We start from the raw sequence: 9,105 nt of genomic DNA on the forward strand, positions 1-9,105 counted from the left end.
ACGGTCTAACACAACTAACAAAATTTTCAAAATTTAAAAGTTGAGGAAACCCTTCTCCTTCAGGCTTTCAACAGTATCCCTCAGACTCACTTCCAAAGGGATGAAACTAATTCCCAAACTTTTTGCTTTCTCCTTCGAAATTTGGAACTTTGGCAAGAGCGGCTTGTCATCTTCACATCTGCCAGTGCCAGATTAGATTTCTTCAACATAGAAAATATGAAACCAAAACTTGGCTTGTTTTATAATGACTTGAAAAGTGACAACTTACTTCTCAGGAATGCTTAGAGTCGGGTAGAGTTGTCGTAAAACGTTGAGAACCTCGGCAATGTGGGCGACATCTTCAGTTAAACAATATCTTCCACTGGCTGAAGCAACTTCGAATGCTTGAATATGTGCCATTCCAACGTCTCTAACATCAACATAATAACCGACTTCGTTTGGGAAGGTTTGAGCTGCTCCAAAAAACAAAAAAAAAACAAAGAAAGAAAGAAATTACACGCATCTTATAACTATGGATTATACATCTGAAAATTATACCATGAGGCCACTTTCTAGTTGCCTAAAGAAATCAATTACTCGTTGAAAATCAAAGTTAGTAAAGGAAGCGAAAGAAATCCAACTCCATTCTATCGTTGGTGCTATCGAAGCTTGGAATAACACTTCGCTGGAGTAAGCGTTATTTTATTTTTCATCTGGAAATTGAACTTACGTAATTAGTAATAATAAAAATTATGATCTGCAAAAGACGTACCGTTTATTCGATTTAGAATAAACTCTGCACCGAAATTAAGATTCGGCTGTAATAAAGGGCCAATAACCATTCCTGGATTTATCACAACCAAGTCAATCCCGTTTTGTTTTGCAAATTTCCAAGCGGCCTCTTCAGCTAATGTCTTTGAAATAAAATAAGGCGTAAGCTGTAACCAAGAAAATTGGTGCAAGAGTTATTCAAATTACTACTCAGTTAACTTAACACTGACAAATAAGTAATAAATGTCTAAAATGTAGGAAACTTGTGCAAGATAATGAGAACAATTATTTGACACATCTACACACCTTCGCTTTCTCACAGAAATCCGGATCAGAAAACCATGTTTCGTCGACAACAACGTCCGAAGTCAAAGGTTTCTCGCTATGCAAAACTGCAGCGATGGAAGATGTTAAAACGACCTTCTTTAGAGAAGGAGCCTTTGTGCATGACCTTAGAACATTTAGTGTTCCCTTCAGTGCAGGGTCAATCAGTTCTGCCTGAAATATGGGAAGAACAATGATCAAATTTGAAGCTTTCATATTAGTTTTATAAAGGAAGATACCAAATTGTAGAAGTGAAAACTTAGTGTTACGCATTATCCAATTATGTGAAGAAAGGGACCAACTAACTAACTTCCGCGTCTGTGGGTGAGAAAATGACAGGGGAAGCTGTATGAAAGACACATTCACATCCATCAACAACACCATCAAAGGATCCTTCTTCCAATAAATTTGCTTTATACAAATGAAGCCTTTCCTTTGCTCCCTCAAGTGACACCAAGTGCTCGGTTTTCTTCGGATCGTCTGTCTCATACACAATCACGTGTGACAACCCAGGTGGGATAAATCAATATTAAGTAATAATTTTTTTTTTTTTAGTTACTATCCCTTTTGTTGTCTATGATACATACATATACATATGTTGTAAAGGGTAAAATAAACTCGAACTTCACATTGTTTAAATACAATAACAAACACCAACTTATAAGAACATTGGGCAATTCCACCAATAAGTTGACCTTTTAAGACGGAAACCTAAATCATTAAAAAGTGTAAATTCTATCATGATATCAAAGCCAACCAGCTTAAATGAGCAGTTCGATGGTAACTCTAAAAAAGCATCATCTTGACAAGCGAGTAAAATAAACATGAGACCAACATTATTTAAACATAATAATAAACACCAACTTATAAAGATATTAGACAACTCCATTTAACAAGTTGACCTTTTAAGATGGAAGTTCAAGTCCTTACAATGTATGTATGCACATTCACAATGACCTTTTAAAAGGTTCTCGAAATGTGTGTGTACTATACACAAGTCTTTAAAACAAGGATCTTCTCCGGTACGTTAAAATACCGTTAGGTTAAGTTTTCTGTTCGTCAGATTTACATAAAATCACGTAAAAGTCAAAAAGTACGCAGAATTAAGGGTTAAAAAAACATTTTAGAGAATCTCCATAAAAACAATTTAAGGACTTAACAAGTATTTTTTTTCCCAAATTAGACTTCACAGTCTTGTTCATTTCACTAATTTGAGTTTTCAACTTCAATTTTTTATAGTTAAAAACTCTTAAAAAAAATCACGCTTAATTTTTTCTATTATAGTAAAAAGCTCTCATATAAAATCACATTTCAACTTAAATTGAAAACTCAAATCAACAAACTGAACAAGACCTAAACTGACCTTTTAACAGGTTGACCTTTAAAAAAGTCCAAATTCATTCATGTATGTACGTACGTACATTTTGCTGAATAACTGTGTGTAAGTGACATACGGGCTGTAATTTCTGATTGAAAAAGAAAAAAAAAACAAACTTTGAGCTTTGTGTATCTTAAGAAATAAGAACAACCCAAGAATTCAAAGAGAAATGCTAATTGGGATTTTAATTTTAAGAGTTTATTATGTGACTTCTTCTTACAGTAAACAACAATCAAAACCCAGAATCTGAAAGTGAAGATTATTATGAGAATTAAGGGAATAAAAAAAACCGAAAGAAGAAAGAGTTTAAAGAGTATATTAACTGAGGCTACGAACAGATTTGGGCGGTGTACCTTTTTGGAAGAAAGACCTCCCCCAGCCATGAAGCTATGTATCCTGAACCTCCTGTCACACACACCACCCTTCCTTCTCCGCTCATTTTCAATTCTTCGTTGCTCATCAGATGTGGCTTTTCTTTTTTCTTTTTTTTGGTTTTCTTACATAATTCAGCATAAGAATTGTACAGGACACTTTACATAAATACCACGAGTTTCAGAATAGTAATGAGGTGTTTGGTATATGAATTTGTGTTATGGTTCGAATCATAATTTTTAATTTATTATAATATTTTTTTTAAAAAAATACACATAAATTAAAAATAATTCTAAATTATAATTTTAAATTCATAAATTAAACGTGTACTTATATCACAAATTTCAACGTACATAAACTATTTTAAAGAATGTCAAATACTCAAAAATCATATTTTATAAAACTTATAGATGTATACATGAAAAATCATAAAAAATCTCACAAAATTTAAAAATACTAAATAAAATATACAAAAATTTAAATATAATTTCAGTCATTACATAAAATATAAATAATATCATTGTAACATACTTTATAATAGTTTTAATATTCATAATAAAAATCAATCTAATTTTAAAAATCATAATATATTACGAAATTATGACATATTACTTAAATATCTCAATTTTACAAACTATATAGATGTGATTGGGACTGGTCCCCAGTTGAGAAATGAATGGGCTGATCCCCATTAAATCTCAGCCTTTCATTTTTTTCCTTATTAAGACAGGAAGATAAAAAAGGCATAAAATATTCTAAAATATCAATAAACTAACTGAACAATGCCTAAAATGACCTTTTAACAGGTTGGCCTTTAAAAAAGTCCAAATTCATTCATGTATGTACGTACGTACATTTTGCTGAATAACTGTGTCTAAGTGACATACAGGCTGTAATTTCTGATCGAAAAAAAAAAAACAAACAAACAAACTTTGAGCTTTGTGTATCTTAAGGCCTCATTCATTTTGTGAATTTAAATTGAGATGTGATATTTTTTAAGAGTTTTTTATTATAATAAAAAAAGTTAAATGTGACATTTTTTGAGAATTTTTTACTGTAAAAACTTAAAACTGAAAACTCAAATTGATAAAATGAATAATATCTAAAAAATAAGAACAACCCAAGAATTCAAAGAGAAATGCTAATTGGGATTTTAATTTAAGAGTTTATTATGTGATTTCTTCTTACAGTAAACAACAATCAAAACCCAGAATCTGAAAGTGAAGATTATTATGAGAATTAGGAAAAAAAAAAAAAAAAACGAAAGAAGAAAGAGTTTAAAGAGTATTCAGCATAAGAATTTTTCCTTGCTCATCAGAATGGCTTTTTTCAATTCTTCCTTGCTCATCAGAAAGGCTTTTTTTTTTTTGGTGGTTTTCATATAAGTATTCAGCATAAGAATTGTACAGGACACTTTACATAAATAAAGTTTCAGAATAGTTTACACCACAAGTTTCAGCATACATAAACTGTTAGAGAGAACGTCAGATACTCAAAAATCATAATTTATAAAAATTAGTGTATACATGAAAAACCATAAAATTTCTCATAAAGTCCAAAAATATTAAATAAAATATATAAAAATTTAAACATAATTTTACTCAGTACATAAAATTTAAAAAATATCACTATAATTGTAATGACTGAGAAAATTTCAGACCTTAAATAATACAATTCATGTATTTTTAAGCCAAGGATTTTCTTAGAACTAAAACTCGAGTTCAAGTTTCCCCTTTAACTCGAGTTCATAAACTCGAACTCAAATTAATGAACAATATTTTTTCTATTCTTAAAAATGCTATAACTTTGTCGTTTTAATTCTGATTGAGATGATTTTTTTTTCTATGCGTTGACAACGAAAAGATGAATAAAACTCGACCCATATACCCTATTAAAATTTTTCATCAGCATTGAGTTTTAATTTAAATACTATTTAAATACAAATTTAAGTTTTGACTCACTCAAATACAAACTTAAAAAGATTCTTATCTCAAACCATAACTCAAATGTACACAACTAAATACAAACTCAAATTACAAGTTCAACTCAAATTTAACTCAAAAATTATACTCAAATTAAATTCTAAAAGAACAAGCACTTAAATATCTCAATTTTACAAGCTATAGATGTGATTGGGACTGGTCCCAGTTGAGAAATGAATGGGCTGGTCCCCATTAAATCTCAGCGTTTCATTTTTTTTTCCTTTTTAAGACAAGAAGATAAAAAAGGCATAAAATATCCATAAATAACAGGATTATATTGGCATCTTAATAAGAAAAACGTTTAGTATAACGATTAAATATTTCAAAAACACGATTTTTCCTGATAATTGATAAAAATTCAGGGTACTCGTATGATAATATACAACGAAAAACAATAATCTCAAGAAACGAAATTAAGAACGTACCGACCAAAAATACCGGGATAAGTGAGCATTAAATTGATAGTACAAGATAAGTGAGTATCATCTCGACAGAAATTGAATATTAAATTACCGTTAAGTATCGTGATTATCGCAACTCAACTTTATCTAGGTAACCAAACTCAATGAAATAATAATAGAACTATAATAAATATAAATACAAAAACAAAATAAAATATGAAAACTTCTATGCAGATGTGTACTAGGGACTTGACTTCACCTTATCATTCCTATATTCATTCTATCAAGCCAATGCTAGCCAATTTCACTCAATTCATTAATCAAGGGACGTAATCTAACCTCGCTACCTCTCCCGAGCGTCAAACGAAGTCATATGCATAAATAGTCAAATCAATATTCTTATCTAACCCGTTTACTCATACACTCATTAAGTTTAGCTCTTAAATTATAACTCAAATATCGATCGCCTCCCGGCCTCACAATAATTGAAATCCTAGTTGATAATCAAGGTCTCGATCACCTCCTGATCTCACAATATCCTAAACTCTCAACGAGATTATCTAAGTGTTGATCTCCTCCTAGACTCATAACAACCTAAACTATGTTTTTCAATTCCGGACTATGAAATCAATCTCTCCCGAGCATCAAAATCACAATCTAAAATTATCTAACTCATTGGCCACATAACTTAGAAATATTAAACTTAGAGAAACATAAATAAATTAAAATGGAATTTAACTAACAATTGACAAGATAATGAAAACATCGTTTAAATAAAGTTATATTAAGCCCTAGAATAAGAAATCGAGCTCAACATAGAGGAACCCATAACTAAAATCACAAATTCAAGAACAAAAACTAAAAAACTACAAAGAAAAGGGAGAAGGAAGAAAAAACTCTTGTAGAGATGAACTTCAAGTCTTCAAATCTTCAAGAATCTCTCCGAAGCATTCTTTAAGAATCTCCAACTCCAAGCTTCTCTCTCTTGGAATTTTTGTGCCTCTCATTCTTTCCAAGTTGGAAACTAGAGTTTCTTTTGTTTAAGTATGCTCAAACATGAAGAAATCTCAGCCATACTCATCCAAGGGTCAAAAATGGCCTCCCAACATTGATCAAGGGCCAAAAAGGCCCAAAATACTCATTTCAGCACAGGGGGGGCGCGGCGCGCCAGCACACGCTGCAGCGCCTGTCCTATTGCCAGGCACGCATGAACGCACTGCTGGCGCGCACCCGCCCTTGCCCAAGGCTACTCTTGTGTGTTTTTCACCCGTTTCGCGCGGCGGTTTGCGTGGGTCCTTGCCCTCGTCCGTGGCTCATCCCGATAGCTTCTAAAACTCCAATTTTTTTCCTTGTTTTCACTTAATTTCCCATTTATTAATAATTCCTACAAAAACACATCAAATAAACAAAAATGCTTGAAAACTCACAAATATTTGAACTCAAAAGTACTTGATTTGTTTGTAAATTACCTCCTCATCACTAATTAGCGGTAAGCATATTTGAATATCATGTTCGAACACAACAAACAAGCATGTTCTTTTCACAACTTTAATCACAACCCAAACATTTTGGTACATTATTTTTTTCACAAAAATTCAAATTATGTTCTTTTACTATAGTATTTTCTCTTACATAAAATTCACTTTATAACTCAAGTTGAGGGGGAAAAAAAAACATGCCCAAAGTTTAACAAATTTTACAGAAGATGTAACTCTTTTATTTTTTATATTGGGAAGATTACATAAGGTATAACTTATTTACCAAATTTTCCGTCAAGGGCATAAATTAAAAGCTGAGAAAACCCTTCTTCTTGAGGCTTTCAACAGTGTCCCTCAGACTCACTTCCAAAGGGGTGAAATTAATTGCCAAACCTTTCGCTTTCTCCTTCGAAATTTGGTAGGTTGGCATGAGAGGTTTGTCATCTTCACATCTGCTTGCCAACAATGAGAAAGCTCAAATGTAATTTTTATATATGATTAGTAAACTTCACTTTTTAAAGATATAATATCCAAGCAAAAATAGTAAAAGTTCAAATCCAGTTCGATCTTCTCTTGCCAATTAAACCGAAACTTGGCTTTTCTTTAATAACTCAAAAGTTGGTTACTTACTTTTCAGGAATGCTTAGGGTGGGGAAGAGTTGTCTTAAAATGTTAAGAACCTCAGAAACGTGCAAAATGTCCAACTAAACAATATCTTCCACTAGCTGAAACAACTTCAAATGCTTGAATATGTGCCATTCCAACATCTCTAATATCAACAATCACAGAGATTTCATTTGGGAAGGTGTGAGCTGCACCCAAAAAAAAACAATTTAGATGGAAAGTTATTACACCATTTTCTATAGTTGTTGAAAAAACAGGTAAGGAAAACCTGGTGCCTAAAGTAATCGATTAATACATGTTGAAAATGGAATGTTATTGCAGAAAGGGAAGGAATTTCCACTTCACTCATCTAATTTGGAGCTTAGTTAATATGATATATTTTTTTATATTTTATATTTTTTAGTTTTTGCTATAGAACTAGTGTAGCCACTTTGAAACAAACTACGTCGGTTCTTTATATCTTAAACTTACTTGGTCATAAATATTAAAAGGAGGAGGTACTGAAGATGTACCGTTAATTTGAGTTAGAATCGTCTCCGCACCGAAATTAAGAGTTGGCTGTAACAAAGGGCCAATAACCGTTCCTGGATTTATTACAACCAAATCAATCCCATTTTCTTTTGCAAACTTCCAAGCAGCCTCCTCTGCTAATGTCTTTGAGATAACATACGGCCAAATCTGTAAGCAAGAAAATTGGTGCAATGTTATCCAAATTACCAATACATAGGAAACTTGTGCAAGATGATGTACACACCATTACTTTCTCACAGAAATCTGGATCAGAAAACCATGTCTCGTCAACAACAACATCTGGGATCAAAGGTTTCCCGCTAAGCAAAACCGCAGCCATGGAAGATGTTAAAACAACCTTCTTTAGTGAAGGAGCCTTTGTGCATGACCTCAGGACATTTAGTGTTCCCTTCACTGCAGGCTCAATCAATTCTGCCTGAAATACGGCGAGAAAAGTGATAAAAATCGAAGCTTGCGTATAAGTTTCCATGAAAGTAAACATTTATTTTCAATGGTACATGTTATCCAATTATGAATTGAATCAGAGACTAACCTGTGGGTCAGTGGGTGAGAGATTAACAGGGGAAGCTGTATGGAAAACACATTCACAGCCATCAACAACAGAATCAAAGGATCCTTCTTCCAATAAATTTGCTTTATACAAATGAAGCCTTTCCTTTGCTCCCTCAAGTGACACCAAGTGCTCTGTTTTCTTCGGATCGTCTGTGTCATACATAATCATCACAACCACACATATATACATGATAACCCATGTAGGATTAAAAAAAAAAAACACTTTATCGCCCGTAATACGTCCCACACGTACTTTGTTACTTTGAAAATGTCAGAGGCCACCAACAAAACAGAAACTACCTAACTCAGTTCTATAGATAAAACAATCCTAGTCCAAGTCAGGGCTTCTACCCTAGTAAATCCACTATTCAGAATAGTTACACCCTCAGAGATCACAACAAGAAAATCTCTCAGCTCACAAGTATAAGATTTTCTCAGGAACCAAACACAGGTTCTCAATCACACAGAAAACCTTTCTCAGCCTTTTTCTTCTCTCTCTGGCGTAACCTTTTTCTATTCTCTCAATATACCAGAATTTGAAAGTGAAGACTATACGTAGAAAAGCTAAAGAAGAAAGAGTTTAAAGAGTATTAACTGAGGTCGCGAACGGAGGCTTTGACGGTGTAGCCGCGTTGAAGCAAAAGCTTGAGCAGCCATGAAGCTATGTAACCGGATGCTCCTGTTACACACACCACCTTCCCTGCTCCACTCAT

At 32.8% G+C, this 9,105-nt stretch overlaps 1 pseudogene; it reads right to left on the reverse strand.

Annotated features, from left to right (window-relative positions):
- LOC21410969 lies at window positions 1-9,105 on the reverse strand (annotated as a pseudogene).

The sequence above is a fragment of the Morus notabilis genome, unplaced genomic scaffold (genome assembly GCF_000414095.1).
Source record: "Morus notabilis unplaced genomic scaffold, ASM41409v2 Scaffold1309, whole genome shotgun sequence".
In the NCBI taxonomy this organism is placed as follows: domain Eukaryota; kingdom Viridiplantae; phylum Streptophyta; class Magnoliopsida; order Rosales; family Moraceae; genus Morus; species Morus notabilis.